Genomic DNA, 18,372 nt, shown 5'->3' on the forward strand with positions numbered 1-18,372 from the left:
TATGCGTGATGTATAAGCTTGTACAACTTTATTCAACCAGAATCTGGCATTGGCAAAGCTTCTCAAATTCTGAAAGTCAACAGTTGTCATTTAAACAGGGAGTAGGAATTGAGGGAAAAAACTCCAGAAGGCGAAAGTCCAAAACAGGATAGATTATGAATAGACACCACGTACTGAGTGTCTACTATATTCCAATGACTCTACAGCCATTTTGCAAAATCTTTCCCAGGGAGGTGTAATTAAACCTATTTCTCAGTTGGGAAGATCAGGGCCTCCTCCTTGCTCATAAGTGGGGCTGAGATTTGAATCTTACTTTATCTGAATCCAAATTTATAGCTCTCCAGAATTTCAGACTGTTTTGAGTACAGGTTTTAACTTGATCCCTCTAGAACTGTGCAGGAGATCTGTTATTTTGAAAAGATGGCAAGTTAGTAGTCACGGCCCTGCCTTTTAACTGAAACGTCTGCAACCCCCACTCAGCAGGTGTGCGGAGATGCAGTTACCCTGTGATGTCTGTGCCCAAACTGAAGATCCCTATCAAGACGAGTTAAATATGAATGTGAGAAGAAGCAATGATAGCGTTTTTCTTTTTTTTAATGAATCAGATATTCTACATCCGAAGAGGAACTCCCCTGGGAGTTCATGCATTTGACCCAAAGACGCTCCTCTTACTCATATTACTTGGCAAACTCCTCTCCAGGATTTGCTCTCAAAGCCCGAGGCACATTCCTTCAAATTTCTTCAATGATAGCCCATCTTTGTCCTTTTTGGGTGGATTTGATTTTGCTTTGGACCTGTATCCAGTGAATAAGGTAGGTGAACAAACTAGATTATAATTTGAGTCAAAGGCAAGTTGTGAATAGAATGTAACACTACTGTTTTCACTTATAGTTTATTAAGCTGTCTCTAAAAGTTCTAAAAAGGTTCTAAAAGTGCCTTGATGTCAGCAGGGTTGCAAAAGTGCATTAACTAACCAGGGATGACTTTAAAGGGTAATGGGCATTAGATGATATTAACTCTGTTCTGACACTTTAAAAAAAAAAAAAAAAAGAAGAAGTTACACCACAGCTCGAATGATTACTTTGAATGCTGTCATCTTTTGCAACAAGACCCTGCATTGTTATGAATTATGGCTCTGCAATAAAAAGAACCAGGATGTAAATTTTCGCTCAATAAATACAGTTATACACTGCAAACAAACCAGGGTTAAAATGGCAGTTGAGAATCCTGAGAACCTGACATTCACTGAAACAAAAAACAATACATTATGTTACAGTAAAACAGTTAAAGAGAAAATAGATGATGAGAATCACAGCAAGGGAAATGGTTTTTTTATAGCTATGGCTAAAAGAGGGAAGCTAAAAGATGTTTGAAATGATACTCTTATCTGGTTAGGGAGGCTGATGTTTATAATGATTCAAAGTGCATAAGGCAGTAATCATTCATGTGATTTCTAGCCTGAAGCATTTCTAGGATATTTTGATATTTGGAATTTAATGGGTATTTTATATGAATGTACTTTTACAATGAAAGTGACACATACTAGTTAACCTTGTTCTCTTCTATAGAGCTAACATTTTACAATCCCCATCATGAAATTTCTCAATCAGAAGGAATGCATGTTTTGGTTTAATACAGTTGCTTATCACATAGTGGGGAGCTGGGTAATAATAATTACAGTCTGTCTAATGCCCTAGGTTTGAAACTCAAAACAGTCAAAGTTTTGGTACATCTTCAGAACCCACTGAAATATTTTATTGGGTGGCATATTATGAATGAAGGTCTGTGTAAACATTAAAAGCTACTCACTAAATCTAAATCATTTCACTAACAGTAAGAAGAAGGGGGAGGCATCTTACTGACTCAGGGTTAAAAATAATTTGGTAAATGATTGATATCACAGTTTCCAAGGTTTACTATTCATGACAATTAACACTGCCATGAAGAGTTCTCTCTGGTATAAAAGGCAGAGACCTTTGCAATGGACAAAAATATTACTTATGTGTGAATTCAGAGTACTCAGTTGTTAAATTATTTTAAAACCCTCAGTAAAAGACGTGCTCATTCTAGGAGACTATTAAAAAGAAAATAAGCCACTGGTCTGCCCTATCAGAGGGCATCTCTTTTTTGAAATAATTAGCTTTCGGCTGCAGTCGGTCTTCACTGCTGTGCGGGCTTTCTCTAGCTGCAGAGTCGGGGCTCCTCCCCGGTTGCGGCGCGCGGGCTTCTGCTTGCGGTGGCCCCCCTCGCTGCTGAACAGGCTCTAGAGTGCTCAGCGGCAGAAGTTCGCGGTCCCCGGCCCAGCGCCCAGGCTCAGTCGCTGCGGCTCAGCGGCTTTGTTGCCGCACGGCAAGGGGAATCTTCTTGGGCAAGGGACTGAACCCGCGTCCCCTGCATTGGCAGGCGGACTCTTAACCACGGGGCCACCGAGAAGCCCAGGACATTTGCAATGAAGATGTTTTTGAGAAAGCAAGTCCTGACCTTTAGCCAACTGCGTTTGGCAGAGACTCTCAGGGGAAGGGCGCCCAGGAAACAGAAAACGGACCCGTGGCTCGGGGCTGAGGCTGCTTCCCCCGTCCCCGCTCTCCCCCTTGGCAGGCGGGGTGAAGAGCCTCAGCGGATGGATGGGTTGGGCGGGGGTCTTCTTCCGCTTTTATGGTCATGTACTTTCATGCAAATTGCTTCGCCCGCTGAGGTCTTCCTGGCTGTAAAAAATATATTAAAATATGCCTGCCATGTAAGACTGCTGTGAAGATCAGATGAGAGAATCAGTCCGTGGATCAGCAAATGGTTGTCGGTGGCTGACGGGGAGGTGCCTGAGATGCGCCAGCGAGCAAGGCCAGGCCCTGGGCCTCAAGGAGGGGACAGGGCTGTTTGCAGGGGACAGGGCTGATAGCAGGGGACAGGGCTGTTTGCAGGGGACAGGGCTGTTTGCAGGGGACAGGGCTGATAGCAGGGGACAGGGCTGTTTGCAGGGGACAGGGCTGTTTGCAGGTGACGGGGCTGTTTGCAGGGGACAGGGCTGATAGCAGGGGACAGGGCTGTTTGCAGGGGACAGGGCTGTTTGCAGGTGACGGGGCTGTTTGCAGGGGACAGGGCTGTTTGCAGGGGACAGGGCTGTTTGCGGGTGACAGGGCTGATAGCAGGGGACAGGGCTGTTTGCAGGGGACAGGGCTGTTTGCAGGGGACAGGGCTGTTTGCGGGTGACAGGGCTGATAGCAGGGGACAGGGCTGTTTGCAGGGGACAGGGCTGTTTGCAGGGGACAGGGCTGATAGCAGGGGACAGGGCTGTTTGCGGGTGACAGGGCTGTTCGGTGCGTGCCTGGCAGTTAACAGAAGGCGCTGTGGGAACTTAGGGGGAGCGCTAGTCCAACTCACAGTGTGGTGAGCGCTTGTCATGGAAGCTTCCCGAATATGGCTTAGGAGAGGCCAGATCCTACTGGGAACTCCACAGCGAGGAGCTCCTTCCTTCTCACCACTCTGAATTCCCCAGGGTTTCCCCTCATCTCTGTTCTGAGGCCCTGTCCAGCCTCAGAGCTTACATACCCACAGGGGGGTGTGTGTGTGCAAGCATGTGGCGGGTACATGGATCTTAGGTTACTTGCTTCCTCCCCTCACCACCACCCCTGTCTGTTAAAAGAACGAGAGAGGGCGAACTAGAGTGAGAGAGAGAGAAAGAAAGATTTCCAGAAAAGGGAGAAAGTTAGATAGACTTCTCCCAACCCTCTCCCACTCTCCTTCAGAAGATCTCCTCTGACATTAAAATATCTAAGTGAAGAGTTTTATATATTTATATATATATATATAAATATGTTGAGTGAAGACTAAAGATATGTAAGAGGCAAGAGGAAAAACTGTTTCTTGCTGTCAGGAGCAAGAGGCTGCACAAAGCCTGACTCTGTGAGAACATCTAAAACTACAATTACCCACACAGAGAGAGCAAGGCCATCAGAAGAGGCAGTGGGGGAGCCGGGGAGCCAAGAAGGAAAGGAGCATCTCACAGCCAGCTGGCAGCACTCCTCCCAGCACCGGCCGGAGCAGGTGGGAGCTCTTGGGCCTTCGGACACTCCCCGACTCCCCTGCCCCGGAGTCTGTGTGTTCTTTTGTGAAGGAAATGCGCAAGGCCCAACGCCCTGAAATTGCAAACCACACTGTGGTGCCTTTTGCTTTGTTTCCCAAAGGGAAAGTCTCGCCTTCTCCTGGAGGTGAAGCGGGGCTACCCCTGGAGGCGGCTGTCCTTGCTTACCTAGTGACATTATGATGGTGATCTGACTTTTCTGGGAAACTTTTCTGAAAGGAGATATGTGCTTATCAGAGGGCTCAAGGCTCTCACCTCCCAGACTGAGTTCTTACTGCATCTTAAAAATTGATGCCTGGTTTCAGGGATTAATGAGTCTCCTATGGAGTTGTATGAGCATCTCTGAGAATGCTCATTTTTCACCACTTACTCCTGTCATCATTACACACCAGGGACATCAATCCTCTTTTACTTCCTTGAACATGCCAAGCATTTTCCCATCTCAGGGCCTTTACACATATTATTGCCTCTGCTTGAAATGTCTTTTCTTCTACTCCCCTTAGTAGAGTACCAAGTACTAGAAAGTAGTACTACTCCCTACTTTCCTCCTCTTTTTCAGCAATAGAGAGGTAACTTCGAATTATAATAATGGGGGGGAGTTTATATTGATGCCCAAGCCCCAAATCAGACAAATCAAACTGGAGTCTCTGGCGATGGGGCCTAGGTACTGATATGCATATGTATTTTTTTGCCCGTTGGTACCGCATTAGAGTTCTTAGTTCCCCGAGCAGGGATTGAACCCATGCCCCCTTGCAGTGGGAATGCCAAGGCCTGACCGCTGAACTGCCAGGGAATTCGCTGGGTACTGGTATTTTTCAAAAGCTTCTCAGTCAGGGGTGAGATCTACAACCTCAGGTCTGACTCTGATTGTCAGATACACAAAGAGGCCCTCCTTGACCACCACCCCTGGGGTGTGACACATCTTGTCTTGCTCTCTAGTTCAACTTCTTTTCTGATTCCTTCGCAATGGTTATTACCGTCTGTCGTGATTGTATTTGTGTGAGTATTTCCGTCTCCTCTGACTAGGATGTAGGTGCTGAGAGCACAGGGAATATGTCTGTCTCAGCCTTTGCGTTTCTCTTCAGGTCAGGGTATCAGGCACATAACAGAATTCTGAGTCTGCAACGCTGAGGGCATGAGGGCGGCCCTCAGATGACGCATGCAGATCTGAGTGGCTCTCTGAAAGTCAGTCGAGGCTCCCTGGAATATTGTGAAAGAATCCACGTTCACATTCAGTAGCTATCCTAACTGGCTAAAAGGTTGTACACATTTTCCTTTCAACTGACTCTGGGGTCCCAGGATTTTTCGAGTGAGTTTTTTTTTTCTTTTGGCCATGCCTTGAGGCATTTGGGATCTTAGTTCCCTAACCAGTGATTGAACCTGTGTCCCTGCAGTGGAAATGCGGAGTCCTAACCACTGGACAGCCCAGAAAGTCCCAGGAGTGAGATGTGTAAATAGATCCCGACTCATAGCATTTTCTTTGTGTCTGCGTCTTTCCCCTTCACTTGACTTTGACCATTATGAGTGAGAGATTCCATCTTGGTGTACCCTCCCTTACCCTAGCACTGGACTTTGCACACAGTAGGGGCTCTATAAATGCCTGTTAACTTGAGTGGAGTTGATTTTATCCTTTTGGCATGCAGGAATTCTGACCAAGACTTCACCCTGGGAGGTAGCATTTGTGATTAGTTAGGGATTTGAGGCGGGTGTAGGGGGGAGATTGTGACCACATCATGAAAGTTTAATGTGTTGGGATAGGCAACTCAGTCACAATCTAAGTATGTGCAGATCGTCTCTACACCTGGACTGCACTGGAGGACAGACCGTGTAAATTTGGGTTTAGAGGCATGTAATGAAACTCCGAGGAGTCTGAAAACAACTCTTTGTCACATATCTCATAACACAGGTGTGGGTCCATCCAAGGGTAAATGTGTGGCGGGGCTGTCTGAGCTCTCGCTAGGGCTGAGTCTGTCCTTTCCAGATTGCTGTTTGGTAGTTATTAATAAAACAAAGTGAATCACCCACCTACCGCTTCCCTCCGTAGTCAGTATGTTCACCAAGTTGACGTGAAGATCTAAGGTGCTTTTTTCTAAGCTTCAGTTAACCAAGACCAGTCTGTGGAGTGGCCCTGTGGCCTTTTTTTTTTTTTACCCCCCTTGGTTTGTTTCACTTCCTTAAGGATTCATCTTGGTGTTTCACTTTTCCTTTCCACAATTTTAAGTAGGTGATTTGCTGGTGGGAAATGGGGGGAAGGGGAGAGGGAAATGGTCCCCTGAGAAGTGATAAATTCAACACAAATCTGCCATGCAGCAAAGGTCTTATTCTGTCTCTCATCTGGGGAAGTTTTCATATTGTCATGGAGGAAAACACACGTGCACACACATACACACATCACTAAACCCACACAAATGAAACCCTCTCTTCGGAGAAGCCAGCTACAGGAAATTGACTTATGCAGAGGAACTTGCTAATCTCTTTTGTCACATTCGGATCGTTCCTACGGCCTCAGTCACCGCTCACACCAAACCCAGTCATCTTGGGTTTGATTCTCTACCAGCCCAGCTCTCAAAACTTTAGATCTTCCAATGCGAGAATGTTACACTCCTGGGGAGTAAGGAAAGAAAGATCCTAGAAGAAATTCATAGCAGTGAAATGACTTGGGCTGCTTTTGTTTTTACTTACCTGCACTGAACAAATTTGACTTCCGGAGGCAGTCATTTTAGTATCAAGAGATTTCTTCGGCATTCTACAACAGGTAAGACTTTGACTTCTTTAAAAATATTTCTTCACTGTCAAAAATCTTTCTGATTTTATTTAGCTTTTACTATAGATTCAACATAGTGATTGCTCTATTCAACCTGTTGTGAAGTATAGAACCGTGTTACTCAGACAAAGGGAGTTAGTCTGATATCCAACTACTCCCCATGCCTGCCCAAGTCTAACAGGATGCATTTAGTTTCTGAAACATTAAACATTATAATAGTTGGCTTTTTGGTTTTCCAGATAGTCTCCTAGAGAATTCATATGCTTATAATTGGCTATGATTGAGCTCAAATATTTTGGTAGTTTAAATATCATCCTATGTTTGATGAGGTAAATCCAAAGATCCTCTAAACTGTGCAAATATAAGTTTAAAAATTGTCTAATTCAGAAAAGAAACAGAACCCAAATCCAAATGATGTAGATTCATATCTGAAATTCCTAGCTTGTTGGTTTCACCTATTTCTAATGCTAAAGTCCTTTTTTTCTAAAAGTGATATTTGATGTGTAATTATATATTTTTAAATGAAATAAAATTTAGTTTTTTGAAGTGGTCCGATCTGGAGATACGCTGTGAGGTACCCCTTGGTAGCCTGGGTTGTAACTAAAGTTAGAGAAATCACTGGTCTGGGGTTCTTTGCTAAATTAAAGCTAATATTGAAATATTCAAGAAAGCAGCAAGTAGTTGATTATCACTTGTTAATTCTAAACTGGCGTTGTAAAGGATGTAAGAGAGATGTAAAGAATTCTGTATTTTGAAGGATCTGGTAGATGTGATAAGAACTAAAATCCAGGAAGCAGTGCAAGATGGGAATTACAGGATGGATGGAATGACCACAGGCTGTAAGAGCTACAGGAGTTCTGAGGGAAAGCTGGAGTGGTCTGAAAGACACGGGCCTTGGAAAGATGAGAGATTTGAGCAGCTGGAAAGGGGAAAATTGTGTGGGCAAAGGCACAAAAGTGAGACTGGTTAAGAGATGGCTATCCCACTTAAGGAAACTGACCTGAGCAAAGATGAAAGCGTGTTTCACACTTTGGCAGGAAATAAGGTTGGAACATTAAGGTGTAGATGGCTTATGGAAGACCTAGAGAGGCAAGGCTGCTGGGAAGAAGAGTCTCCTCCATTCAGTGGCTGTCTAGTACCCTCAGGCCTTTGGGAACTTCTTTCTCAGCACTCACAGCTCTAACAATTCCACGTGCGAGGCTGCCTCGGGATCCTCGCTTCTTCATGCTCCGGGCTTCCTCGTGTATCTCCCGCATCTGTGATTCTCCACTTGCCCCCCTCTGCTGTTTCCCCTTGTACATTGTTAATGCAGAGAAAGGTTTGTGTGGCTTACAGTACCTATAAGACCTCCATTTCTGGTTACTACCTGCTAAGAAGACCCTTCAGTCATTTGAGAATTGAAGTAGACTTCCTCTTGGGCGGACAAGCTGGTTGACTAATTATAAGCAAGTCTCCATTCTTCAACAGTCAGACCCCAAATCCCATGAACTATCTGTTACTTTCTTTGCGTGTCTGAATGATATGTTGTGGATATGCTGCTGTTCTTTCCCTAATGATTCCGAATACTTTTTTCCCCTGGACTATGAAATATCTGCATCCACATAATCATGAAAGCACCTTCCAGAATACAAACCCAGACTTTGCCTTGTGTCAAACCCTGGTGCTGTTGCTTCTCACCTATGAGAACCTCAGACACATTACTTAACTTCTTTAATCCTCGTTTAAAAAAAAATGTGTAAAGTAGCTCTAACAATAAATTAAAACATCTACTTCAGAGGGTGGTTGTAGGGATAAAAGAGATAAAAACATGTAAAGCATTTAGCCTAGTGCCTGGGATAAAATAAACTCTCAGTAAATGTAGCTATTACAATTCTTAGCAAGAATGGGGACGCTAGAATGAAGATGGCATGATCCCTGGCTTAGGAACAACATATCTGTAACGTTACTTTTTTAATGCCGGTATTCCTTTCAGAGGGAAGTGCGAGTGATAGGTAGAGGCTGAGATTTAACATTTTTTTTGAGCACCAAGAATAGACTCGTCACAGGGTTAGATGTATTATAGTGGTAATGTACATGAGAAAAGGGAAACAAGATTAGAAATAGATTTTTTAAGCCTTTCCCTAGCAAATTCTCAGACTTATAAGACAACTCTCTGAGCGACTGCTGAACTATTTGTGGGCATCTATGGTTCATGCTCACTGAATGCTTTCGGTGGGATTATAGAGTACTTGGAATTAGAGATAAATGAGTAACTTCCTTGGGCTGTTTAAGTGAAATTTGGGCTGTTTAAGTGAAATTATGTATTTTATGATATATTTTAATTTTAGTGCTGAGAAGGCACTGCTAAAAATCCATTGCTATTTAGGAATCAGGACCATTTTGACAATGAATGCCCATAGTGCTTATTTAAATTCTGGATGCTTGGATCTGGACAAAAGCCAAGATTAAAAAGCATCCTGCTTTCCCATTCTGCTCTCCAGATCAGAGATTCTTTTGGCTTTAGTGAACGCCCTTTAAAAATGTGTATATGGCCAGTATGCTCCTTATGCAGGAGATTCGCAACTGCACATGTAGATTACTTTGGCTTTATCATACTATTATTTTTTTAACAGAGCTCCTCCATATTCTAAGGGAGGAACTTTGGGGGCTCTGTGTGTGTAAAGGGGGGACAAAAGTCCGGATGGATGCCAAAGTGGAGCGTGCTATAAAGCAGCCCCACAGTATCGAGTGCTGGGCTGGGCAGTGAGGGCTGGGGGTCAGAGACGGAAGGGATGAACGGAGGGACGTGGAAGGTGCCAGGATTAATGCTCCTCCTCTGGGGCTTTTCAGTCATTTGACTCCAACAGCTGCTTGAATGCCCTAAGCAACTTCTTGATGCCTCGTGTAGAAAAAGTCATCATACTGTTCCCAGATTTGGACCCTTGTTCAGAGATGATTTGATTTGTCTTGTTCTGGCATGGAATCATAGTTCCTCAAGTTGGCTGGACATCAAAACCCTTTGAGAAGATTTTCAAAAATAGCGATTCTTTTGTATCACACCCCAGTCCTGGAGTGGGGTCCGGGAATCTGTGTGATAAAAATACAATTTTTTTTTTTCCCACTCAAGTGACTTAGAGATAGTTGTTCTGTAGGTGAGCATTTGGGAGCCATTGATCCAAAACCCTCCTACCAGGGCCCCAGCACCGAGATGGTAAGTTGATTAAGAGCTGAAAAGAGGTAAAATCATCTTCCCTCTATTGCAAATAATGTGCGTGTGTGTTAGCCATTTAGTCATGTCCGACTCTTTGTGACCCCCATGGACTATATAGCCTGCCAGGCTCCTCTGTCCTTGGAATTCTCCAGGCAAGAATACGAGAGTGGGTAGCCATTCTCTTCTCCAGAGGATCTTCTTGACCCAGGGATTGAACCCAGGTCTCCAGCATTGCAGGCAAATTCTTTACCATCTGAGCCACCAGGGAAGCCCTTGTTAATATCACATAAAAGCATTTTCCTTTGTTTTGAATTTATTTCTTACGAGGATTTCTGGAAGTGGGGTGATTTGGTCAAGTATGTATGCTTAGAGTTTTTGTCAACCGTATTTACATGTTAACTTGCAAATGTAGGGTGCTACTTGAAAAATCCTGAAGTGTCACAGACCTGTGGAGGCTATTCTGTGTCACTCACGGAAAGCCCAGAGACAGGAATTTGCTTTCACATGAGATGGTGCCAAATCACTCTCCCACTTCTCTGTTCCAGTAAGACACAATACTAATGAATTACTTTTGGAAGAAAATTTCAGAGCATTACAGAATACTCGATTGCTTCTTTGAGCATAAGTTGAAGTCTTCTGATCACTACATTAATTTCTTGTGAAACTGAAGTCAGTAGTGACCTCTTCCCCATTTCGTAGAAAAGAAAACCGACGAAGACAGTGGTTAGGTAACATCAATATGGTTCTCATAATGTGTGACATGAGAACTGCATATAGTCATCCAGTCATTGTTCAAGGAAATAAATGATTGAGTGCTTTTTAACAGGTGACCCATGGGAAAACACCAGTAAAATGAATGGATGAAGAGAGTCTTACCCAAATTGGGGGAGAGTGGGCAGAATGAATTTACTCACATAGACCTCCTGTTCTTTTCTCTCTCTTTTTTTTTGATTATGTTTTATTCAATATGCATTATCATAATTTGCTAACTTAAAAGCATGGCTATTGCTTGTGGCACAGATGGAATCAGGTGAATTTTCAATGGCTTCCATAAAAAAAAAGATGTGCTTTTGCAAAATTTCTAGTGAGATATAGGCAGGAATGTGTGGGAGCCTGTACTTGCTTGCAAGAACTGATTGTGTTATTCCAGAAAACTTGCAAACCAGTTGTTAAACACAGTCACTATTAAAAAATTAAATTCTATAAATCCAGTTCAATAAATTATATTAAAAATAAATGTAATACTCAAAACTTATTACTCCTGATTATTTACAATACTTTTCTGTCATCTGTGCTTTGAAGTTATCATCTCCAGTTTATCTGTGTGATAGAAATATTATAATGATGTTATATATATATTATATCAATATATCATATAATGATGCTATGAAACATCTGTATTCAGTGATATCATGTTCATAACTTGAAAATGGACCCGATAGGTGTATTTATACCATAAAATTGGCGAATACTATAAATCAAACTCTCCACCCTTTTTTCTTTTCCTTTGAGAAAAATCTATTAAATAAACATTTACCAGCATATTGCTGAGGAAATGTATAAAATACAACCATGGCAACTTGGCAATATGTGGCAAGAGATATCCAAATGTTCATACACTTTGATCCATTAACTCTATCTCTGGGAATTTGTTCTAGATAAATAATTCAAAGAAGGAAAAAAGTAACATGCATGAACTGTGTTATTCTTTATGTATTATTATTATGACTTGTTATTATGACAGAATTATCTGAAAATAGCCTAAATAATAACCAAAAATGATCTGGCAGCACTAATATCTGTGCAATATTTTATAGTCTTAAAGGTCATCATTAACAATAGTTATGAAAATATATTTGATATGGTGTTAAATTAGAAAATCAGGATTACAGTTTTCATGTCACATTCTGGTTTTGTTATGAATGAGGATGAAATGTGAATTTAAAAAAATAAAGCATTTGTGTTAGAATGGTGAGATACTAGAATTTTGTTTTTAGTTCATGTATTGTAGGAGTGGTGTGTGCCTTAAAAATGTGGAGAAAGACTGTAAATAAGCGGTTTTAAGTAGTCTTAATATTTAAGGGCAAGGCTAAGGGGAGTTTTGTGGGCCAGATGGGGCTTGCTTTTGACATGCAAATATGCACTGTGAACCCCAGGTGAGGTATTGTAAATGGTGTTAGGATCCAGGCAGTCTGAAGTGGTGGATGCTAAGGAGGTTTCCTTAAGGCAGCTCTGAAAGAAAGAAGTCACTGGCTATCTGCGGAGATTGAGGAAGGGCCCAGAGAAAAGCTACTGTCAAAGGCAGGAGAGAGGGAAAAAGATTTCTTAGGAAGAGACAAAGAGATGCTGATCTCAGAGGTGAGTCAGATGAATATGAAAGTAGTTGCATTTAGATCTCAAAACAACAGGGCTCAAATCAGGAAGAAAATGATTCTTGTAAATCATGGGTTCTCTAATCTCAGCTGGATGGATGGGGGATGTATTAACAAAAGCAGCTTTTACCTCCATGGATTCTGATCCAGTTGGTCTGGAGGAAATGTATAAAATACATTTTTAACTAGTCCTCTGGCCTCGTAAAGATTCTGAAACAAATGGTCCACACGGATCATACTTTGAGAAATGCCAATGGATTAAAGGTGATAGTTTGGGTTGGCTTAGAGAATGTGCATGTGTGTGTGTGTGTGTGTTTGGGAGCAAGCCTACTAATAGCTTAAGGCTTAGGATCCAAAAGAGGTGTGACAACAGAGAAAAAGCCCCAAAGGGACAAGCTATTGTGTTGACTCTATAGAAATAAGCTAAAGACAGGAGACCACACTCATGATACTCCTTAAAGGGGAATGTAGATGATGCCATAAAATTCCCTCCTATAGGCATTTAGACCAACTGAAAGTAACTGTGAACAGGCGAACTACAAGAAGGAAGCACAGAGAAAAATGGTCAAACGGAGAGTCAAATATCCATGAATATTCTATTTCGAATCATTGGGGAGTGATCATCAAGCATAAACCTGGAGAATACACACTGCTGTGTTTAGAAAATGTTTGAGCTGTAGTGTACAATAATATCACACTAAAGAAGTAAAGAAAGCCTGATGTTTGAGGAAATGTATTTTATATAGAGAGCTATAGCCCTCAAAGTAATAACATCAGACATGTGCCATAATAATAATGTATGTATCACAAAATAAACAAATTAAAGTAAATGACATCGCAGTAGCAGAAGCCATTGGTACTGACATTATTGATTTCACCTGGCTTTAAAACTTTAGTGACAGTAATAAGCTCTCAAATCATCTTTAATATTTTGGGTTTTTTCTAGTTTATACTGAAAATTCTTAAATTAAAAAAAAATTCACATTCCCTATCATCGGGGAACTAGTCTCTTAGAACGTTCATTAATTCCTTTGAGAATCTGATGAGAACCAAAGACCATATCCCTGAGAAAAAAGTCCATGTGTAGAAACTGCATATTTGTCATGCACTTTTAGGAGATTTAGGGATATTCTCTAGAGTGCATTCCTGGTGACTCAGATGGTAAAGAATCCACCTGCAATGTAGGAGAGCCTGGTTTGATCCCTGGGTCAGGAAGATCTCCTGTAGAAGGGAATGGCAACCCACGCTAGTATTCTTGTCTGGAGAATTCCATGGACAGAGGAGCCTGGCCGGCTATAGTCCATGGGGTTGCAAAGAGTCGGACATGACGGAGCAACTAACATTCAGAGTGCATCCATGGAAGATCAGTAGTCCAGAGACCTCATATTAAGAAATCCTGCCTCAGAGACTGTCAATGCAACAGAGGAGGCCTTGCAGAAGTTGCGAAAGTCCTGGTCATGGCTGATGTTGGACTTGGCTGCTAGAGAGAAAAATTGATAGTAAAAAGAAGACAAGAGGGCAGGTACACGTATATTTTTATAGCACTGGATCGTTAAGCTGGGTAAACATGTGGGGCTAGAGCTGGTTCTTGTTGGAGTATTTATGACCAATGTTCTAAGTCCTTAATTCTAAATTCTCTTATGTGAGGCCAAGATCAGTAGCCATTCAGGAAAACCGTCTCTAAGATTCTACTTTAATGTCTTACTGACTGTCATGTGATACCTACTTGGCACAAGAAATGCAGGCAGCCTGTAAATACCGATCTAGCCAACTCCAGAGTGTAGCGAGTGGTCCTCAGTGAGTACCGGATACCCAGCCAGGCTACTTTTAGAGGCGAAAGGCATTATTAGCATGTGTGTAACGTGATCACTTCAGAGTGGGAAATGCTGGTTTTCCTATCTGAAGCCGAACATCTGTCAGGGCCCTGATGATTTTGGAGATAGTACTTTTCCTGTGTAGCCTCTAGACCACAGAAGCCCAGCTGGCCATCTTCTGTTAATGGGTACCTGACTTGCAATTTGGGGAAGTGGATGTTTTTGGCTGAAAGCTCATGCCTTGTTAATGTACTGTCCACTTGGACGGTGATAGGGAGTTAGGCAGGGTATGGAGATTTACCCCAAATTCACCTGTTTAAACTAGTCAGCTCTGTCGATAGTGATAAAACCATACTGTTATGTCATGTTAAGAGAGTAGGGGAGATATAATTTGGGGAGGGGAACTGCACCATCTTCAACCTTCCAGAGAAAAACCATGTACAGTTGGCTAACAAACTGTGAAATTGTGATATTGAGTCAGGCTTCTCTTGGTCTAGCATAATGTAAGGATTATACATCTTTCTTTGAGGTAGAATAGGAAAATCTGTAACAAATACCAATATATACTTAAATAACTAGTGTACTTCACCTTCTACAACCATCTTAATTATTGCAAACCCATGACTACAGCTCCTGCCAGTTTCAACTCAGTGTATTCAATGTGGTTTTTGATGTATTCAGTGTATTTTATTATTATTATTTTTGGCCATGCCCACAGTGCGCAGGATACAAGTTCCCTGACTAGGGATTGAAGCCATGCCCTCTGCATTGGGAGCTTAGAATCTTCGCCACTGTACTGCCAGGGAAGTCCTCATTAAGTGTATTTTAATTTAATACTTTTGCCTGGTCAGCCGCTTCAGTTGTGTGGGACTCTTTGTGACTCTATGGACTGTAGCCCGCCAGGCTCCCCTGTCCATGGGATTCTCTAGGCAAGAATTCTGGAGTGGGTTGCCATGCCCTCCTCCAGGGAATCTTCCCGACCCAGGGATTGAACCCAAGTCTCCTGCATCTCCTACATTGCAGGTGGATTTTTTTTTTTTTTTTACGTACTGAGCCACCTGGGAAGGCCCTAATATATTTAATGCATTTAAATAATAATATTGCATCATAGAATTCTCAGCTACAGCTCAGAAAACAGAAATATCCTGTGTGCTCCAAAGGCCACTGGCAAGCTCTTCTTCCCCTTTTCTCCTGTGGATTGCTCCCCCTGCTTCAGCATTCTGCCTAGCAACCTAATTGCTGATGTTGGAAACTGACTGACATTTGTCTTTTTCGCCATACTTTTCCTTTCTTTTCAGAGGCTCCTTTGAATAGTAGAATCCGTACTTTTCCTTTGTTTTCCCTGGTACTATTCCAGCTGCCTCCTTCTTGAGCACTTCTAAATACACATATCTTATCATGAATCTTTTTCTCAGTTGCCGCAAAAAATTCTACCTGTCTTTGTTCCAATCTTGAGCTGAAAATGATCTCAACCATGATTGAGAAGTATAAGAATGCCTGTGATTAATCCTTCTAACAAAAGAGGGCCATGTATTGGGATTCAAATTTAAATAATGTAAGACCTTTGTCATCTGCTGCAAATACCCTTAAAGAGTTCAGAAATCCCTATTGGTGTACTTTTTTGGGGGATAAAACCTGACTTTCCTCAAGCTCTGATAACTTTGGACTGTAACTTGCTGTAATTTATTATCGATAGTCACTCACTCTCTCTCTCTTCCTCTGGCTATAATAAGGAAGTAGAAGAGGGTGTTGGACGTATATACAGGAAATAGGAGGGGAAAGGCAGAAAAATCTTATATGTTGACAATACCACAATTTCCTACATTTGTTGATATGACAAATGATACTGTCACTCTATTCCTATACACAAACTATCTGGTAATATTAGAAATATCTGTAATGATGTTGACTTTAAAAATATAATGGGCTTCCCTTAAAGAATCTGCCTGCCATTGCAGGAGACATGGGTTCCATCCCTGGGTTGGGAAGGTCCCTTGGAGAAGGAAAATAGTAACACCTATTTGTAACAAATGTAGCATATGCTTTAAACCTAAATATACATGTATATATTTTATTTATGCGTATTTAGGTTTTCCTGTATTAAAAACACCATCATGCTAGTGCTTTCCCTCCAAAATGTGCAGAAACCATAGAAAGCCTCTTAAACGTTGCTTCTTAACATAAGAGAAAAATAGCTGATGATTACATGGATCACGTGAATTAACAAAGGGCAAACAACTTTGCTGACTCCCATAGGTATCTTTTCTTCCTTTTGGTTCTCTGCATCTCAGGAAAAGAGATTTCAAGATGTAGATTATGGTAATGTTTCTGTTAAATGCTAGAGCCATGAAAACACACGGGTAGTTTTGGCATCGTGACAGGGAAGTTCTACGTAAAACTTGGACCAGTCGCTGAAAACCCAAACCAGTAGTTTTGGATTTCCCCAAGGGCTAACCATTTGATATGTCATCCAGGAAAGACCCAACACACACAGACATGGAAGGAAAAACAAAAGCTCTGTCTTCCAACAGGGGCTAGACTCTGGTGGTTTTCAGTTTAGAAACTAAATTGTGCAATTGCGCTCATGAAAAAAAGTCACCAGCCTTTTCAGCTTAAGCTCATGTTCAACTTTTTCTTCCGACCTGTGACCAGTCAATCTTATGAAGTTATACTATCTTGAAGCTCCCTCGGATTTATTGTTCTTTTCTTTAGAGGACTTAAGTGATCCTATTTAAAATTTTTCCTACATTTACCCTATTTGGAGTGTTCAGTGTTAGTCCTCCTTTGTATATTTGGTCATGACTGGTTTTCTTTCTCAACAGGTATGTATTTCATTATTTTACCTACCAATTATAACTACTTGCTTCTTTTGCCAATTTTGAGAGTGCTTAACGATTCTTATGTACTAGATCTTTACCAAAGTAATTACAAAAATGTAGGGTAAATAACAAAGCAAATTCACTTGCCTTCAAAGTGTTTAAGAGTTTGATGAACTTTTAAATTATTATCAAGTTTTTCCTTTTCTTATAAAATATTGGCCAAAATACAATTTATAAATAATATCTCCAGTTAGGGAAAAAGAGATGAATGATCCTTCTACTCACCATGTAATATGCTCTGTTCTAAATTATTATTTTAAATTACTTTAGGTGGCTATGGAAAGGCCATTCTTTTAAGAAAAATTACAAGTAACTGGGCAGTCTGAAGGAATAGCCTTAAAATGTTCCTATCCTGTGACTGCTTCTAAGAATTGTTCCTAAGAAAATAGCAAGTGTTTTACTATAAAAGCAAAGCTTTTAAACACAGTAATTTTTTGAAGAATGTTTAATAGGTGAGAAAAAAAATCAGAGTTTAAAATCATATATTTTTATTTATAAAGGTTTATATATTCTTATATGAAGTCAGAATATGAAGTAGATAAACCGGTATGTTAAAAGTTATTATCTAGTATATGATAAAATTATATATGATTTTTATGTTTCCTATATTTTCTGTGATTTGCATATATTATTTTTATCATAAAAAGGAAAAAAAATCTTTTTAAAAGAAAATCAATTTATGGTGTGAGGTTAATAGTGAAACTAGTAAAATGATTTTGATGTGAGAATTATTTTGACATCTTGAAGAAAACCTAATGCTTGATAGTCCTAAGCCTATAATTAAATTTTATCTTTTAAGATCTAAAATATCTTTAGCTTTAAAGGGATTTCAAGTTTCTTTTATCTTGAACCTTGAAAATCACTTTTATGAGAGATGTTAGAGTTATTAAATAGGTTTATGGTTTTAAAATAAGAGAATTAGCTTTAACTAGTATCAGAATTTAAGTAAAATACACAATATTCAAATGATGAATATAGGTGATTATCTAAAAATTTTTTAACATGGGAAAAGATTCCCAGAGGGATCCTTTAAGAAGCACATATTCCTTATGTATCTTAAATATTTAATTTAGAAATAATTGACTTTCAAATATTTTGAAAGATGCTGCTGCTGCTGCTGCTAAGTTGCTTCAGTCGTGTCCGACTCTGTGCGACCCCATAGATGGCAGCCCACCAGGCTCCTCCATCCCTGGGATTCTCCAGGCAAGAACACTGGAGTGGGTTGCCATTTCCTTCTCCAACACATGAAAGTGAAAAGTGAAAGTGAAGTCGCTT

General features: G+C 41.0%; 1 protein-coding gene across 2 annotated transcripts in view; it reads left to right on the forward strand.

Moving 5' to 3' along the window:
* Positions 1–714: 714 nt before the first annotated feature.
* The window catches only part of RHOH (ras homolog family member H), a 49,050-nt gene continuing 31,392 nt past the window's right edge, over positions 715–18,372 (forward strand). Inside the window, exon 1 of one of the 2 annotated variants that reach the window (XM_065907297.1) lies at positions 715–812. The gene's annotated coding sequence lies outside the window, so the exon portion shown is untranslated. Of the gene's footprint in view, positions 813–6,583; positions 6,834–18,372 lie in introns of those variants that run through there. The other variant, XM_065907296.1, reaches the window with a different exon arrangement.

This window comes from Muntiacus reevesi, chromosome 16 (assembly GCF_963930625.1).
Source record: "Muntiacus reevesi chromosome 16, mMunRee1.1, whole genome shotgun sequence".
Lineage (NCBI taxonomy): Eukaryota > Metazoa > Chordata > Mammalia > Artiodactyla > Cervidae > Muntiacus > Muntiacus reevesi.